The following is a 19,972-nucleotide window of genomic DNA, read 5'->3' as shown; positions in this document are numbered from 1 at the left end:
CTAGATTGCAGTGGTTTGTAAAAGAAAAGCCAGGTGGCATGGAGGCGTTTGGAGGCCCCATTAATTTAGCTCCTTCCAATCAATACGACCTACAGCAAACATTTGCCTTGCACATATGTCACCAAAACACCTCAAATGCAGTAAAAGTCTCAACTGATCAAGTGCTGGGCCAAGTTGAACTTAGGTGAAGTTTGGCTCAGAGGCCTAGAAGTGCTACAGGTTTCGTATCTAATGATTTTGCCAACAAAGTCATCTCTGGGAAAGCATGTTTCTGAGATTTTCACAGTAGAAGATTGCCCAATTCTGGCTTGGCAGAAACACATTATTGGATTCTGTTGTGCACTACCAGCTGCCCTTTTGTAGATGTTTCAATCAGTTGAACTAAAAGTTTTTTTTTTTTAAAGAAAGAATCCCAACATTCTGATTCACAAAATCAGCACTTTAAGAATTTACTGACCACCTACTCCCAGAGTTTTCTGAGGGTTGGTTCAGCCTCCTCCTCTGAAGGCCTTGTTCTTGGAACACACAAGTTTGAAGTCAATTATTTGGTCTCATTGGAGCCAGTTGGAGGCCTTTCAGCATGGGACATGCTTGCTCTTATTTCCTGATCCTTAAGCTGCATCCTCAGAAGTTTCAAGATCTGCTTCTCGGGGAAAACTGTACAGAGGGTTTTGCATACGTCAAATAGTGGGAAGATTTAAGACCCAATTTGATCTCTGTTGTAATATGACTAGTGGACAAGAAGGATTGCCCAGAGCTGGTTTTGCTGATTATGTCTACCATATGAACAGAGGAGTGCTTCGGTGACCTGTTTCAAGCTGTGCATGTCCGCAGCAAGAAGCATGGAGAGGGAGAATCCTTGCAGTACTCTACATCCATTCAAGCCATCCCAAAGCTGCCCATCCATTTGTGTAGACTTGACAGCATATTTCGAAGTGTTTACAACTGAAAAAACAGATTTGGCCCAGGGTGTAAACTATATCCATTCCGGCCTGTGAGGCCTTATTCTACCCCATCTACCTCACTCCCAACTTCACCAGATCGGGTGTCTTGATTTTTCACCGATATGCTGTGAACTGGTGCTTGCTGGTCCCTCATTTTATGACCCCTTACAGTCTCAAGTACGCCAACTTCACTTTACTCTGGGACCTAAATATTTATCTGGAGGACCCAATTTGTAGTGCTGGCAGGTCATTTTAGAGGATCTTAGCACCCTGAACCTTAACTTAAATGTAAATGTAAATGTATAGGCATTTATATAGCGCACTACTTACCCGTAGGGTCCCAAGGCGCTTCGACCGCTGCGAAACCCTTCCTGGCTTCCCTGAGAGATGGCCCCTTAATGGGTATCTCCAGGGTGAGACCAGGCATCCCCGGCGGTCTGGTGGGGCCGTTAGTGAAGATGAGGCAAGCTAATGCCCAGAGTTGCCGAGTGTGATCGCTGATCAGAGTGGGCACCGAGGCGAGAGAATTATCGAGTCCGCTGACCCTGGTCCAGAAACCTGCCGCGCCGGGAATCGAACCCTGATCCCGGGCCGTCCTCGGCTCTCGGGTCTGCCGCCTCTAACCAGTGAGCCACACTACTCCACTTAGCCAATTCCTCTCCCACACACAAGGCAGGGCCTCTCCTAGATTCTATCTTTATAAACATCAAGGGTCTAACTATAGACCCTCCCTTGCCAGTGCTCTGGTCAGACAACTTTGCAGTACTTTTCTCTATTGCAATCAATTCACTCCACTTCCTACACAGTGGTAGTTGGCTCACAAGTTAAGTCTAGAAACTGGTCCAAATTAGATGCCTACTTCCTCAATGCACGTCTCTGGAATATGACACCCATCTTGTTGCAGAAGGTCGATTTAGATCAACCCATGGTCGATAAATAGATCCAGGATTCACCGAATGTAATCTTGCCGGCCAGATCTCACTGCCCCAGTGCCATGGTTCAATGGCGCACACAGAGAAAGAGGTGCAAGCTACTACAAAGGCTATGGAAAAAATCATATGACCGGGATAAGAAACTTAAGTATAAAGTGGCACTAAAAAACTATCATGCGCTTTGAAGGACTGCCTGGGCAACATTCTACTCTGACATAATCCCTGCAGCCCAAAATCGACTGTTGGAGGGTTTCTTGATCGGGGCGAGGGTGTTGGCGCAGTCGTTGATCCACTGTCTGAGGTTGCGGGCCGCGGTGTCAGGGTCGGTGGGGTCGGCGGGTGGGCTCTGGGCGAGGGTGGTGGTTAGTTGGTCTTCGGTGACTTTGCTCCAACAGTCGCAAGGCATCTGTTGGGTGCGGTGGTGCGTGGTGGGTTTCTTGAAGGTGAAGTGGATGCAGCGATGGTCGGTCCAGTGGGGTTTGGTGGTGTGGTTGAAGGAGACGTGGGGGCTTGTGGAGAAGATGGGGTCAAGCGTGTGACCGGCGGAGTGGGTGGGTGTTGTGACGAGTTGTCTGAGTCTGAGGTTGGCTAGGTTGTCAATCAGGGTGGTGGAGTTGGTGTTGTTGTTGTTCTCGAGGTGGAAGTTCAGGTCCCCGAGGAGAATGTAGTCCGTGGAGGCGAGGGCGTGTGTGCTGACGAAGTTGGCGATGGAGTCGCTGAACTGTGGTCGGGGTTTGGGGGGGTCTGTAGATGAGGGTTCCTCTGAGGGTGGTGTTGGACTCTGAGAGTGTTCCTGTGGACGATGGCGATTCCTCCTCCTGCTCCGTTGGTGCGGTCCCTGCGGGTGATTTTGTAGCCTTCCGGGACGGCTATGGCTATGTCGAGTGCCGCGGTGGGGTTCAGCCAGGTCTCCGCCAGGAAGGCGACGTCTGGGGAGGTTGAGTCGAGTAGGTCCCACAGTTCAACGGCGTGTTTGCTGGTGGAGCGGGTGTTGAGAAGGATGCATCTGAGTTGGTTGGGTTCTTTCCTGGTCAGCAGCATGGTGGGTCAGATGCTTGTGAAGCTGCAGTTCCGGCAGGTGAAAGCTCCGTGGGTGCGCTTCGGGCGGCCAGGAAGCAGGTGTGTGATCGTCTGGTGTTGTGTGCGTGGAGGGTTCTGGCATCGTAGCGGTGTCGGGCGTCAAGGCGTTCGCGGGGTTCAGGAGTCCTGGCACTGGGCGCGGATGGGCGCAGATGGGCTTGCCTTAGGCGTGAACTGCATTGGCTTGCAATGGAAAAAAGAATACAGTTCAAGGCACTATGTTGTATGCACAAGGCGAGGACTAGCACTGGGCCGAAATATCTTCAAGAATTAGCATCTCCTAAACTACATATGCGCTCTCTGCGTTCGAGTAAATAGTCTCTGTGCATCATTCTCAGAGTCAGGCAAGCCCATATGAGAGTTTGCTCTTTTACACATCTGGACCCTAGATTCTGGAATGCCCTACCCAAGCACCTGAGAAACTGCTCTTCTCTGACTCTCTTCTGAAGGAACTCGAAGACCTGGCTATTTTATTCTTGTCAGTGCTGTTTGTCCCTGTCTGTCCCTGTCTGACACCACAGTGCTGGGAACCCGGTCTTGGTAGCTACGCCCTTTATAACATTTTATAATAAAAAAAGCTGACGGGTTTTACCACCCAACCAGATACGTGTACGTCATGGGTTTGAATCCCAGAAGCACAAACTCTGCCTTTCATCTATATTAGGTTGGTAAAGTAAGTTCCATTGAGTTCAGTGACAGAAACTGCTATTAGCCCCTGGAGTACAGCATTAGGGACTACACAGCAAAGTAGAATGCTTCCAGTGGGGGCTACTACTACTATTATAGGCCCAGCTTGGGAGGCATTCTATGGATTTCAGCTCCTGACCCATTCATCATGGGTATTGTACCCGAATATTGCGTTCATGTCTTCTTTGAAGATATGTACATCTTCAGGATGTGTATATGTGGAATTAAGAACAGTAAATCCATACTTACCAATATGTACTTATCCCCATGATATTTTGGTTGTAAACAATGTTGCTATAATATACTAGTAGCACTATATTTCTGTAGTCGATATTCTGATATATAATTCCGGTGCACCTCACCCTCTTTTGCTATGTGATGATCCTTGACCACAATCCCTTTGTTTTGTCTTCCCCTCCCATCAAGTTTTGGACACAGCATAGTTGGAAAACATATAGTTGTATGAAGATAGATCAACGGCTGACACCAGTATAGCTATGAGCTTAGAGTAGGATGAAGGGATACGTAACACACACACATACATACACAACCAGTTTATAGAAATCCCAGAACCATTCGAAAGGGCACTCAGGTTAAGAGCTACCTAACGGCTATTGCAGCCGACCTCGAATCTGGGGAACTGGTTTCGAGTCTCCGCAATGACGCTGAACATCCTGTGATTCTGGGCAAACCACTTCATCTCCCGTGCCCCCCAAAATTTTACAATATTAATGTTTCCTCATGTAAAGCGCTCTGATACCCGATTCGGGTCAAGTTCGCGCTATATAAAACTCTGTAAAAAAATAAAAATTTCAACATAACATTTATATATGGGAAATGAAACTCAATCACCATTTTCAGTTGGAAAGAAATTGGAGTTGTTGGAAATGAAGCTAAACTGTACTCAGGATAGAAAATGTTATACTTCGGTTTTAACAACTTAAAAAAAAAGATTCATATAAGCAATACCAGGCAAAAAGTGGCGCATGAAGTACAATAATAGCAAACGGTGGGAATAGTGGCTGAGCTGTAAACACAAGTACTTGTTCTGCCTCAAGTCCTCTTCGTGTCGTAATGAGGAGAGCCGTCTGCTTGGGAACCGGCGCTGAGCTGTCCGCGTGCCGAGAGCACGTGCCTGCATCATGGAGCATCATGGGAACAGAGAGGAAGGTTACGCTCCTCTCAGGCTTCTGACGCACGCTTGTAGTGGACAGTACAGCGCGTCCTGCCCTCGCGCACGGCACCTATCAGCTACTCACAGCACAGGAAGAATGTCACTTCCGGTCCCTTCCGTCCAACTCTGCGGTTCAACTTTCTGAATCAGAAGCACGGCGCATCCACGCCCTTAGATGACCACATGTTTATCCTATGCATGGAGCATAGGAAAAGTGTGATATTCTCTAAGCGCCGCCAAATGTCTTAATTCTCAAACCCATGGCCTAATAGTTAGTTGAGCGATGCGCAAGGCCTCCAAAGAGCTGTTCTTGCTTCTGGTTTAGCAGTGAGCGGAGTAGCGATATTGGTTTGCACAACATCCAATATTTTTTGCAAAGATGGCAATGTTCTCAATCCCACGGAGGAAAGGAATATTGCAAACTGCACATAACTTAGTACAAATCGGCACACTGTCTCGACCAGCAATACTGATTCAATCTTTGCGCAGTTTCGTTCATTTCCTTATTTCAGTGTTTTGACGTGAGCGCATTTGTGGTGTTTTAGCATCTGTGTGCATATGTGTGTGTTGCACCCTGATTCCCTTATGTCCACACTCTACCTGCTTGTCATTCATTGATATGGGCTCGCGATCCTCTCAGTGAGGCAAAGTCTGAAGCCTTGAGGTAAACTATGCCTAACTTCAGGGCTCGAGTCGGGGTACCACGCAGTTGGACGGCGTCCCTCCACTTATTTTAACGGGCGCTCGATAACTGGAGCAAATGGAGCCACACATTCGCTCTTTGGCCTCTCTGAGACGCGATCGGAGCTCATTCAGAACGCTGCTCACGCGCTGGCTTCTCTGATGCAATCGTATCTAAGGGGTGAGCGAGGGGAGGCAATGAGTCTGATGGTGCAAACCACCTTTCGTGATGTCACTTCCTGTTGTGACGTCAGCGTCCCCCCACTTCTTTTTTTAGGACTTGTGCCCTGCCTCACTTAGAGGAATCCGTTCATAGGGCCAGATGTGGGTAGCCCAATACCGGTCGGTAACGGCCAAAATTACTGAATTTCGGCCTTTACCGTGGGCATTTGAGATGTAGGGGCTAAATTTAAGGATTCGGTACGAATCTGTAGTTTAAGGAATCGGTAAATTACTGATTCCTTAAAATACAGATTCAGTAAATCACTGAATCCTTAATGTAGTGAGCACTCAAGTGAGTGCATTTCTGAGTTAAGGATTTGGTATTTACCACCAACTAAAAGTTGGTGGTAAATATCGAAAACCTTTGAAAAAGCAAATTTTTGCTTTTCCAAAAGTGCCATGTGGCAGATATGTGTGCCACATGTGCACCCATGCACTATTCAGGGGTGCAACAGGGTGTCAATGTGACACCCTGCCACCCTTGTAAGTCTTACCCCTATTACCGATTCGGTATTTACCGAATCAGTAATTCCCATTCATTCCTATGGGCCTCCAGGCCCATAGGAAGGAATGGGAATTACCGTATCGGTAAATGGTATTTACCGAATTTTACAGATTCGGTAAAATTTACCGAATCAATACCTACATACCATTTACCGATTCTGAAATACTGATCGTTAAAATTTGGTATTTTAGAATCGGTAAATTTGGATTATCTATATATAGCCCATAGTTATTAAAACGGGTCCCTGAGCAGAGGGTGCAGCCCTTGATCAACCCTTGAGCTCAGGCCTTCTGTTTGCAAACTCGGAGCACATGGCCTTCGGTTGTGTGCAGTGGCCACTGAAACAAGCGGTGCCTTTAACCCGGCTCCCTTTGCTCATGAATCCCCAGCCATCTCTGGGGTCGTCTGCAGAAGGCCCCGGACAGGAGGACGAATGAGTATCATCTCCTTACGATTCTGTGGTAAGAGTGACAGTTGGGGTATTTTTAGATGGCTTATTTCAAACATTAAAATTGATGTTTATGCTTCTTTAGTTCGAAAAGGGAGCCTGTTGAGGCCAAAGAAGCAATTCAGTTCTCCTGATCCAATATCATTGTCTTGCTTTTCTGTAAATTCAGGCCACATATTGTGGAAAAGATATGCCTATATTACCTGCTGTGTACAGAAAGAAAGAGTCAAGCTTTAATGTCAAAGGTTTCAAAACAAAATATGTGCATGCCTGTGATAGCGTCTTGAAGCAGACCTTTTGTCTTTACCAATGCTTGTTTAATATTAATATGAAGTGCACCAGCAGGTAAAATGCAAATTTAGATCAACACACAAAGTAAAAGAAAATCCTTTCTTCATACGATGCATATATGACTTAAAGAATGTATTGTGATGGTTCTGCCTACTTTTTAAATGTAAAGTAATTCCTTATGCATGGCGTTGTAAGCAATTCACGGGATGCGAAATGATGCATCAAACAACCAGTAACATGACATGAGAGAAAAATACTTAACTGGGAGTAGCCAAAGCCCACTCTATGTATATTTTAAAGAATTGTTAACAATAGAATAGTAGCCAGATCTAAAAATGATCGGATTAGGTCATTTATGACTTATGTACCACAACACACGAGCTAAGCTCCAACCGATATGGCAGCGAATGGTGAAAAAGTGAGGAAAATAAGATTAAAAAGGAAACCTCTTTTGTCGCGAGAAACTGATGGAAGTCACTTGATTGGTTCTAGGGAGCAGAGATGGGAAGGTGACGGGGGAATCGTGGTTTCCTTTTTTTGACTAAATGCTGTATTTCTGGAGAGAAAAAAAAAGTTATAGTTCACTTCAAAAAGCTGTAGTTTCTCACAGATACGCACATTTAGTATAAGATTAAAGAGCTAAAAAGAGGGCTAATAAAAGAAAAAAATTGTCGAAAAAGAGATATTTTGTGCTGTTTTACAAAAGGAGAACAATGCCAATTTTGACTTTTTCTAGCTTTTTTCCCACAAAACGGCATGTGGTGATATATAAACGGAGTGGGTTTATCTAATGTTCTAAACTAACCATGAGGCACTCGTAGGTACCTGGGAATAAATGAGGGTGACAAAGAAGCCAGCCAATAGAAAGTAATGCGCGGACTCTAAGCCTCCTGTAAGCTAAAGGTTGAGATGCGAACATTGGGCTGTGAGAAAATGCTATTTCAGACCTCAAAGAGCAACGCTATATCTGTCATTTGACAGATGACGTCTCTCCTTGGCATCAGGCGCCTCTATGTTTTTTCTTCAAGTGATTACGTATTTGTATTTTGAAAAGTCATGTCTTTTATCTTGGTGTCACATTGTATGTTTTATAATATTTGACATTCACATGCTTATTAATGCATCTTGTGGTCAGAAACCACAATCGGAGGAATGCAGCCTTCCCAGGAACAAAATCTCTTTGCAGAAATTAAAATAAAAGTATATTCTTGTCCTAAAATAAATTGCAATCTGGTGAGATAATACGATAGCAAACTCACCCCCATCACAGATCTGGGTTGAATCCATCATTGTTCTTTAGCTCACTTCGCCAGCCCAGTTCTGACACAGCTATATGCAAATCAGTCTTGACCCTGTCCCTTATGGGAATAGTGCAGCCCGAACTGCCAAGTCTGGTCTTCCCTGGACCAGAAACAAGAATCCTGGGACAGGTTTTGGGTTAACATCCCTCATCAGCCAGGCTAGCTTGAATCCAGTGGCAAAGTGAGCAAGGGACCCACGTCTGGGCATACCCTGCCAACTTAGGGTGAACAAAGCAAGCTCAAGGAGATGATGGACAGATGATGGACCCAGATCTGTGACTCACTCCCAGTCACAGATCTGGATTGAATCCATCATCATTCTTTAGCTCACTTCACCACCCCAGTTCAGACCCGGAGACATGTAAATCAGTCTTGCCCTGTGCCTCATGGGAACAGTCCAGCCCAAACTGCCAAGCCAGGTCTTCCCTGGACCAGAAACAGGCATCCTGGGACCGGTTTCGGGGTAACAGCCCTCATCAGCTAGGCTAGCTTGAATTCAGTGGCAAAGTGAGCAAAGGACCCACGTCTGGGCATACCATATCCATGTCAATCACAGAGGCTTCCAGGAGGCTGCAGCATATTTATGTCCTTTAAAAACGAAGTCAAAGAATTTCCCTGAAAATGTCTTTATCTTTCAATCTATTTCTGAGATTGCAACCTATCACTCTTATAATCAATTACTCACCATAGGTCAGAGAGAGACGTTTATATCATGATGAACATCCTCTGAGGAGTGATCTTTGACTGCAGAGTCAGATCGGGCAAGCTCACAAAATGTTTCCTATGTAAAATGTAACTTAGACTGTCAAAAACTTGAATTAGTGTTAGAAATTTAAAAGGGCTTGGTTGGAATACCGAATCCACAAATTCCACTGAAGTAAATTTGTTAGTAATGTAAATCGTCTGTAGTTGTAAGTGTAAAGTGGGCAACAAAAACATAAGCGCTCCCAATGGAGTGCTAGAGATGGCCGTTGGGAATGTGGTGGAGACCCACAAAGTTGAATATATGTGGGCATTTCCAAACATTCCCAGTGGATGTTCACACCACATTGAATTTTGAATGTAAAGGTACCCAACAAGGAAAATTATTTTCTAGTCATGGGGGCATCAGCAGGCCCAGACTGGCCGTTGCGGGCACCGGGCAATCCCCCGGTGCGCCGCAAGGGTGAGGGCCGGTTTTGGGGGGGTTGGTGTGTATTGAAATTTTTAACCGGGTGTCCCAACAGTTTAAGTTCTCCATTTGGATAGCCGAGTTACTTCCTCTGTACACCTCGCTTCGCAAAGGTATCGGGTCCAAGCATTCAAGGATTTACTCGAGTAGTTGAGACTCAGTTGGGAACTCAGGCACAGTATGACACAGTCATCACACACAATAAAATAGCTGTATATTTATAACGAATTCTTTAAAAAATAAAAGCTCTTTATTTTGGGTTTAAAATGATGATTTGATGGTGAAGAACGAAACAAAGTGGAATGTGCTTGTACTATGAGCAGGGCCATTGAAATTATGCGATTGTGCTGCAGTGGCGATTTTCACATATTTATAGATTTGCCGTTTTTACCCAAAAATTCATTATCTGCTGCAGAATCTGCAGATTTCAACCAAAACATGTAGCTCATAGGTTTTTTGATAAACAATTTTTTATTGATTTGTCAGAAAGCACCAACCATACATCAGGACACCGTAATAGCACAGGAACATATGCAACGTTCTCGTTAACCCATTTTACAGGGAAGGATGGACACACAGCGATATTCGACCGAACATTCCAGGTGAGAATAAACCATTCCCCCCAACCACTTCCCCCAGACCCTTCAGTATTTCTTGGAACACCCAAGTGCCTCGTATATAGTTTTTTCCTACGTGGCGCACCAGTCAACACTGGCTCGCCATCTCCCAACGCTTGGGGAGTAGGGGCACTTTGAGGCGGTGGCTATATCCCCTTTAGCCACCACCATTTCCGTAGTAAAAAACAGTTTCTCGTTTCTAGACCCATCCAGCTCGTCCGTGCTGCCTAGAATCGTGTGTTTTGGGTCATGTGGGATCTCCCACCCTAGTATGGGTACGTTCCTCCTCAATGTCCCCCCAGAACCGCGTCAAGCGTGGACAGACCCATACCATATGGAAGAAGTCAGCTGGCTCATGGCCACATCTAGCGCAGGCAGGGGTCGGGAAAAGTCCTGCTCGATGTAGGTGTGCAGGGGTCAGGTAGGCTGCATGTAGGTAGTATAGCTGTACCATATGCAATTTAGCAGAGGCGGTGACTTTCCTGGGGGCCATAAGGGCATCACCCCAATCCTCCTCCTCTAGAGTGCCCACCCAGTCCTCCCATTGGACACGTAACCGATTTAGAGATGTTGGGGTGTTATTAATTAATGATCGGTAAATGCGAGAAATGCCCCCCTTCCCCAGATCCCCAAACATAATCTGTGCCTCAGGTGGGCTATGGTCAGGAAACTGTGTACCCGTTGTGAGGTGTACTTGAAGAGCATGGCGCAGCTGCAGGTACCTGTCAAACTGTGACTGGTGCAGGGACTGCCTGGTTTGAAGGTCCTTGAAGGAATGCATGTGGTCTCCTGCCCATGCATCACCCAATTGTGAAATCCCAAGGATCGGAAACCCCGCAGCCCGTTGACCTCCCTGAGCCAGGTACCCTGCCACAGGGGTGTGCATTGGGTCAGTGTATGTGTCCACTGTCCCCCAGATGCATCAAAGTTATGTTTTGCGAGTCCTTAATAGCAAATTTTAAGGAATCGCTATTAAAGACCCGCAAAACGGGATGCATGTAGGAATCGCAATGTTATTTGCGATTCCTACTGATTCCTTATTTGCGATTCGCTAATTGCTAATCACAAATAAGGAATGGCTTTCCCCTTCATTCCTATGGGCCCAAAGGGCCATAGGAATGAATGGGAAAGCCATTCCTTATTTGCGATTTGCAATTAGCGAATCGCAAATGTGCCGCAATTTCAAGGGTGCCAGGGTGTCCAAAGGACACCCTGTTGCACTCCTGAAATGGTAATGTTCACTGGTGTTGCGCACACACATGTCCCAAGGACATGTGTGTGTGTAATATACAACTTAGAAAGTTTTTGCTATTTAACACGTAGTTTGGATTCGCGGTAAATAGCGACCCCAGATTGCGAATTCGCAATCTTGGAATGGTTCATGCATTGCATTTAAGGAATCGCAAATTACGATTCCTTAAATGCAATCGCAATTTGAGAACTCGCAATTATTTGCGAATTCTTAAAATGCGAGTGCATGAACCCTTGATGCATCTCAAATGCCATTTTTGCGGGCGCAAACGGCCGAATTTTGCGATTCGCACCGTTTACGCTCGCAACAATGCTTGATACATCTACCTGTTAGTGTGTCGCAACGCGGCTCACCAGGCCAGCAGTGTGGAGCGCGTCACCTCAGGCAATCGGGATGGAATAGGTTCCCCGTATAGCATCGACTGAACTCTGGTCAAACCCAACTCACTCAATTCCAGCCTGTATACCAGGTCAGACCAGCCCCCATAGAGCCAGTTGTGTATAGATAGCAGATGCTTGGCTAAGTAATATAGATATAGGTGGCTCATCCCCAGGCCCATGTCGTAGGTCGGGATCCTACAGACACTCAGAGCTAGGCAGGCCCTCCCTTTCCCCCAGAGGAACTTAGAAGCCATGCTATCTAGGCCCCGAAACCAGGCCCTTGGGAAGCTGAGGGGGGTGTTCTGAAGAACGTAAAGGAACCTAGGAAGAATCATCATTTTAAATAGAGCGACTCTCCCTATTGGGTTCAGGGGCAGTGCTTGCCACTTCTGGAGGTCTGCCCTGGCCTTCTTCACCGGGGGAACATTGAGTGCCCAGCTAAGTTCGGGGAGTAGAGTCATCCATATACCCAGGTATTTGAACGATTGCTGGACAGCCAATCAAAACACTCCTGAGACATGTGGAGAGGGACCAGGACCGACTTGTCGGGGTTCAGACGGAGGCCAGATACCTGCTCAAAGAAGTGCAGGGTACGGATACAATGAGGGCCTTATTGCGCGTGGTCTGCTAAGTAAATGAGGACATCGTCCGCGTAAAGGGCGATCTTGTCTGTGTCTGTGTTAGGCCACTCCCAACGCCGCACATGTCCACTCAAGCGTATCAGGGACACCAGGTCTGAGTGAACCAACATGGAAAAGTGGGGTTTGAGCTGCTGTGCGAGGACCGTGGCAGTTTCATTTCCGTATTGATAAGGGAGATAGGGCAGTAGTCCGTACACCGAGGCAAGGGTGGCTGGGATTTGGGAAGGACCACAATAGTGGCATATCCGTCTCAGGAGGGAAGGAACCCTTCTCCACCGCCTCCCAGAACAGATTTGCAAGTTGGGAAACAAGGGTATCCCGATACAGCGCAAAGTATTCCTGGGGGAGGTTGTTCCGGGCCCGGCGTCTTGCCGGAGGAGGTGAGGGTGATCACCTCCCCAATTTCTTCTTGGGTAATGGGACGGTCCATGTCCTTCCGAACAGTGGAGTCCAGGCAAGGTAGGCAGTCCTTCCCAATCCCCAACAAGCCTGAGAGGGAGGGAGCTTTGGCAGAATACAGTTGGAGATGGTATAAGGCAAAGGTTCGAGCCATTGCCGCTGGGGAGTGGCACACGGAACCCTCTGGAGTTATGATTTCGGTGATTATGCAGTTTGCCCTGGGGTAGGTGGCCAGTCTGTGAAGAAGTGAGCCATTTTTATCACCCCAACCATATACCCTGGCAACGGATGAGCACCAGAGGAGCTTGGCCGCGTCCAGTGAAAGCTGTCGAAGCTCTGCACAAATATGAGCAAGGATCCTTACTTCGGGGGCATCTGGATTCTGAGCTGAAGATTGTTCAAGGCGTAGAGCCTGTGCCTCTCACGAGGTAATTTGCTCCAACTGCGCTTTCTGCTGGAGTTTGAGCTGGCCCTTGATGACTCCCCTAATCGTGGCCTTGCTAGCCTCCCACAGGGTGCCTGGTGAGGATACAGACCCCTCATTAGTCTGCAAATAATATTTGAGTTCCCGCCCCACCACCTTCTGGAAATCCCTGCCCTGAAGGAACCAAGCGTTTAACCTTCATATCTGAGGCATTATGGCGGGAGGGGAGCCCATATTATATAACACCGGGGAGTGATCAGATATACCTCGAGGGAGGATGGAAACATCTTCCATCATGAGACAGTCGGTCGAGGGAACGAAAATCGTGTCAATACATGCCTTAGTGTGGTGAGCTGCTGAGGTATGTGTGAGTTGCTTGGAGCATGGATGCCAGGTGCGTCACACGTCGTATAGACCCAGTGATTCAGACCAATTTGTCAACTGTCTTGCCTGAGCAAGCCTATTGTGGGAATGGGGACCTGTCATGTCTAAGTCAGGGGAGGAGACCGCATTAAAGTTGCACCCAAGGAAAGTAAAGCCCAGTGGCAGAGAGGCCACGAGGGCCACAGAGTTAGTTACGGTCGCATCTCAACATCGATGGGGGGGAATAGAGGGACACCAAATTGAGGGGACCACCATTCAAGGAGCCGGACAGGGCCACAAAGGAGCCCTGGACATCGTGGACGACTCGCGGTGTCACAAAAGAAAGGGAACATTTCACCAAGATCGCCATGCCACGAGAACCCCGGGTGAAACCTGAGTGCCAAACTCTGTCGTACCCATAGCGCACTAAAAAGGGGCAGTGATTACCCATCAAATGTGTTTCCTGTAACAGTAGGACCTCCGCTCCAAAGCGTTGCTCGTATCATAGTCGTGTGATTGTCATATCTGAGACTCTGCTGTTTGCGGGTTTCAGCCAGGACAGAATCGCAGCCTTAGAAGTTAAAAATCCGCATTATGATCAGTCTGGGTGCTGCGCCCGTTGGTGGTTTCGGCACCAGGGAGCGGTGGACCTGTTGGATTGTGAACCACTGAGAGAGGGAGAAGTCAGGGATCCTGGACCTCAACCATTTCTCCACAAAGTCCACAGTGCGGCCCTGCTCCGCCCCCTCTGCAAAACCCACCAAGCGAAGGTTGTTGCAGCTGGATCTGTATTCTGCATCTTCTGCCCACCGGTGCAGTTCCTGGGTGTGCGACATGAGATGCGTGACTAGGCCTTTAAGTTGCTGGACGTCATCCTCCACGGTGTAAATACGGGATTCAGTCTCTTTGATCCGGGCCGTGGCGTTTCGAAGGTCCTGCCGGATGAGGGTCATGTCCACCCAAACTTTTGCGATCTTGCCTTCCACTGAAGCCTGCGAGGTGTGGATGGCCTGAAGGATGGTGGACAGATCCGCTGCCCGTGGGGCATCCCTGTCCGTGGATCCCCCAGTCGTCCCAACCTCAGCAGTGGTGAAACGGTCCATTTTGGTCAGGTTTGTCTGGTTTGTCTCGGCCCATGGTGCCCTCCAGCCGTGGTGGGGGCCTCGAGAGGTGTCGCGATGGGTGACGAAGCTGGGGGGCCAAGGGACTATCCCAGAAAGCACAAGAACAGAACGGCAGCTGGTGGTGGAGGAGGAGGCCTCCCCTCCGCCCTCCGCCGCTCGATGTGCATGGCTGGTTCCACCCACCGGGCGAGACTGCCTCCCGATGGGGATGGTCCGATGATCTGTTCCCAAGGCGGTAGTGGGAACTCTTCAGTCGGGGCCCAAAGACCACACCAGGTGCCGCGTAGGTGGGGCAGAAGTCAGGGGGGCCGGTGAAGGAGTCGTCTCTCTATGCCTCTCTCCGCTCAGTGTCTTCGGCCGGTTCCACCTCCCTGGGGCCCACTCCCCAACCAGGGGCAATGCAGTAGGGGGCCGGTCCGAGGACTGTAGCAGGCCACTGTGTGAGTGGGACCCGGTCCCTAGTAGGTGTCTCAAATGTAGGCCGGGGGGGCTGCGAGGGGGGACCGTCACTCAGCTCTACATGCCATTGGATGGAAATAAGCCGAACGCCCCCTTCCCGGTACCGTCGCCCCCGGAGGTTAAACTGCAGAGGCCAGGTCTTTAAGACCAGTTCGGGGGGTCACCAAACAGTCAAGCCCCGGAATCTCTCCAGGCAAGGCAGAGGCAGGCTGGGGGTCTGGTGGAAAGGTCTCCACTAGGGTCTTCTCACTGCAGTAAGTACACAGCCGACACCACCCCTCCAGGCCTCCCCAACCCGGAGTCCAGAATTCGCCTCAGCACAGCAGCTGTCCGCCCGGCCAGGGCTCAGGGGGCTGAATCAATAGTCACAGGGCACAGAGGATGAGGGAGCACAGCGTGCAGGTAACGAACAGCAGCACCCGGGGCCCGGCTCCGCACCACAGCGAGCCACCTGCGTGCGCATGGGGGCCTCCCCAGCTGACCCAGGACCCCCATCGTCACTGGGACTCACCAGACGCTGGAGCCATCGGTCTCCGAGGCCTCAGGCAGACAAGCCACCCCACAGCAATTAGGAGCCGGCCGCCGTCAGTCCCCAGCCCCCGCTGCCTGAAGTGGTGGCCGATATTGCGGTCACTCCGCCGGGGCACCAGGGAACGGTGATGGGTGTTTCCGGGGAATGCAGACAGAAAGGCAGCTCCACGCCAGGTGCTTCTTCCCCAGCACCAGCGGACAGAATCTGGCTTCTGCGGCCGCCCGCGGCACAGCTCCGGACGTTCTGACCCCTCGGCTCCTCCAAGTACCCAGCCAGAAGACCAGGCGGCGAAGTCTGGAGGCAGCAGGTGAGGCAGTTCAGGACAGGGATGCCGCCATTTTGGGTGCGAGCTCCAGCCGGCTAGACACGGTGTGGTGGTGGCCCACTGGGTTTTTTACAGCCAGGGACTTAGCTAGCGATGTGGCGCTGGAGCGGCAACAGGTATCAGGGTTGGATGGCCAACTAGATGGGCGGATTGCGGGCAGATATCGGAGGTGTCCAGGAGCACTCTCAGGGTGCATCCACCATCTTGGCTCGCCAAGCCAGGTCCCCAGCTCAAAGGTTTAAAATTTAATTCAAATACTGCGACATGTGTTGCTGCGCAGTGGAAGGCCCATTGCAAAGCTGTACTAGTCAGCTTTCTGTTGCTTATTGCTATATGTTGGTATTAAACTGGTACTAATGAGGTGCAACCAATGTCCAGACAGTGTTACCAGGTTTAAAAATAAAAAATAATGAAGTAATGCTATTACAAAACGTGCCGTATTGTGCAGCGTAAATTGCCTTTTCTTGCCTGATAACTTACTTAACCCTATCGCATAATTTGGCCCTCTCCTGCCGCATAATTCTAGTGGCCCTGACTATGACTTTGTGTTCAGTATCAAGACCCTTGAAATAAGGTGACTGACAGGATGTTACAAAAATATCAATAAATGCTTTATTTGTGCCATTTCTCCTAGTGCAAAACCGAAATGACCACCAGGGCCGGACTTGAAGCACAAACTGGCCCAGGCAATTGAGTCGGACCGTCCGCGGGGTGGGGGTGGTGCACGTGATCAACACTTCAAGTGCTTTTCTTACTGGGGACTGATGTTGCTGGTCCCCAGGGGTCCAAAACTCGTCCCTACCCTGGCAGCCCACCGGGGAAGCACCCGGTGCCCGCTAAGTCCTTGCCGGCCCTGATGACCACCCGGTATGAAATTCGATTTCCCTTCATTGCCCAATGTTAGATTTCAATGCCAAAGGGAATAATTTAAAGCAAATCAGTTAATGAGTACACTGCCTCTGTGACACAGATGGGACACCCTTGTTTGTGGCTTGATAGGGCAGGGCATCGATAGGATGAGCAGGTCAACATTGTAATGCACTCCTCATCACCAGGATGCATGGGCGGCAGGCCGAAGCCCAAGCGACCAGCCAAGAGACCAGCAGTTACCATGTGCACTGGGAGGATGGCCTCCTCTACAGTGAGCCTAAGGCTCCGGTGCATGGATCCTCAAGGGCCTTAGTGATCCCCCAATGCTACCGGGCCTTCCTACTGGAATTGGCACATGAAATACCACTGGCTGGACACCTGGGTCAGGACAAAACCTTTGCACGGTTGGTCCCGCATTTCTATTATCCCAAGATGCGAGTTGCCTCTGACACCTATTGCAAGACCTGTAAGACTTGCCAGGCGAGTGGCAAGACTGGGACTAAAGTGAAGGTCCCTTAGGAACCGGTCCCGGTTGTTGGGACCCCTTTTGAGCGGATCGGTATTGACATTGTCGAGCCGATGGACCCTCTGACTTCTTCGGGACACCGGTTCATTTTGGTGTTGGTGGACCACCCCACCCGGTACCCAGAGGCTATCCCTCTGAGGACCATCACTGCACCTGTGGTGGCGCGGGCCTTGATGGGGATTTTTACTCGAGTGGGATTCCCCTAGGTAGTGGTGTTAGATGGGCACGAATTTCATGTCGAGCCGATGGACCCTCTGACTTCTTCGGGACACCGGTTCATTTTGGTGTTGGTGGACCACCCCACCCGGTACCCAGAGGCTATCCCTCTGAGGACCATCACTGCACCTGTGGTGGCGCGGGCCTTGTTGGGGATTTTTACTCGAGTGGGATTCCCCTAGGTAGTGGTGTTAGATGGGCACGAATTTCATGTCGGCCTACATGCAGGTCATGTGGAAGGAGTGCGGAGTGACCTATCGGTTCTCCACTCCTTACCACCCCCAGACTAAGGGGCTCATAGAGCGCTTTAACAAGCCCCTGAAGGGGATGATCCGGAGCCTGCCAGAGGACTTGAGGCGGAAGTGGGACGTCCTCCTCCCTTGCCTGCCGTTTTCATACCGCGAGGTGCAGCAGAAGGGAGTCGGGTTCAGCCCCTTTGAGCTGCTCTATGGCCACCCCGTTAGGGGGCCCCTCAGCCTTGTGAAGGAGGGGTGGGAGAAGACTTTGAAAAAGCTTCCCAGGGATGTAGTAAGCTACATGCTGGCATTCCGCAGCCAGATGGCCAAGCTGTGGAAGGAAGCCTCAGACAATCTGGAGGCTAGTCAAGCCGTTATAAAGGAGTGGTATGACCGCAACGCTCAGACGGTGGAGTTGGATGCTGGGCATAAGGTGTGGGCCATGGAGCCTGGGGAGCTTAGTGCCCTCCAGGACCGGTGGACTGAACCATACGAGATTGTGGAGAGACGAGGCCAGACCACCTATGTCGTTGATCAGAAGACCCCCGACAACCCCATTAGGTGTTCCACGTCAACCGTCTGAAGCCGCACCATGAGCGATCTGAGCTTGCTCTCCTCATGGTAACGGATGGGAGCGAGGAGGAAGAGAGTGAGCCTCTTCCTGACCTTCTGGCAGCACAGAAGAAGGATGGATCGGTGGAGGGAGTGGTCCTCTCCCCGTCCTTGACCCCGGAGCAACAGAGGGACTGCCGCCAGGTGTTGGAGCAGTACGCCTCGTTGTTCTCCGTCAAGCCTGGAATCATGCGTCTGTGTACCCATGATGTGGACACAGGGGACAGGCAAGTCATGAAAACCAAGTCTTATCCACTGTCCGACAAGGTCAAGAGCAGCATCCAGGGTGAGGTGGCCAAAATGTTGGAGCTGGGGGTGATCGAGCCTTCCAGCAGCCCTTGGGCTAGTCCGGTATTGTTGGTGCCGGCGGCCCCACCGGGCACTACACCAGAACTTCGGTTCTGTGTGGATCATCGAGGTCTGAACTCTGCGGCCAAAACGGATGCTCACCCGATCCCTCCGGCTGGGAGCAACCCGGTATCTCAGTACTATCGATTTGACGTCAGGATACTGGCAGATTGCCAGGGCGGACGGAGTGAAGGAGAAAACAACGTTCTCCACCCCCGAGGGCCACTTTCAATTTCGGGTGATGCCCTTCGGGCTCAAGAATGCTCCAGCCACTTTCCAGCGGTTGGTTAACCGGGTGCTATCTGGCCTGGAGTCCTTCTCAGCTGTGTACTTGGATGACATAGCTGTCTTCAGCAGCAGCTGGGAGGACCATCTGCAGCATCTCCAGGAGGTGCTGCAGGCTCTGCAAAATGCTGGCCTGACCATCAAGGCTAGCAAGTGCCAGATTGGACAGGGATCTGTCGTGTACCTGGGACACCTGGTGGGCGGGGGTAAGGTGCAACCCCTCCAGGCCAAAATTGAGACCATCATGGCCAGGGAGCCCACCAAAACCCAAACTGAGGTCCAAGCTTTCTTCGGTCTCACTGGATATTACCGCCGGTTTGTCAAGGGGTATGGTACCATCGTAGACCCCCTGACGGAGCTGACGTCCAAAAGCAGCCCCGAAAGGTCATCTGGACGGCTGCTTGTCAAGAGGCATTCGACACCATGAAGCACGTGATGTGCACTGTTCCAGTGCTTGCAACACCAGATTTCTCAAAAGAGTTCATCGTGCAGACAGACGCCTCTGAGCATGCCACAGGAGCTGTGCTCTCTCAATTGAACCATGACGGCCAAGACCAACCTGTGGCCTTTATCTCCAGAAGGCTACTCCCCAGGGAACAACGGTGGAGTACAATCGAGACAGAAGCCTTCGCTGTGGTCTGGGCCCTGAAGAAGTTGAAGCCATACCTCTTTGGTTCTCACTTCCTTAGTCAGACTGACCACAGACCCCTTTGCTGGCTCATGCAAATGAGGGGCGAAAATCCAAAGTTGCTAAGGTAGTCCATTTCCCTACAGGGGATGGACTTTCGGGTGGGACATCGACCTGGAGTTGACCACGCCAATGCTGACGGTCTCTTCCGGTTTTCCGCCTTAGTGATGAGAACTCCCTAGAGGTTGGGTAGCTCTCCCCACTTTCGGCTGGGGGGGACGCATGTTAGACCTGTCAGC

General features: G+C 50.0%; 1 protein-coding gene across 1 annotated transcript in view; it reads left to right on the top strand.

The window, feature by feature from the left end:
- PEAR1 (platelet endothelial aggregation receptor 1) overlaps positions 1-19,972 on the top strand; it is a 404,365-nt gene that overhangs the window by 14,298 nt on the left and 370,095 nt on the right. The window lies entirely within an intron of this gene.

Source organism: Lissotriton vulgaris, chromosome 12, assembly GCF_964263255.1.
Source record: "Lissotriton vulgaris chromosome 12, aLisVul1.2, whole genome shotgun sequence".
NCBI lineage: Eukaryota > Metazoa > Chordata > Amphibia > Caudata > Salamandridae > Lissotriton > Lissotriton vulgaris.
The sequence above is the reverse complement of the archived record's forward strand: the minus strand, read 5'-3'. Positions and strand labels throughout refer to the sequence as shown.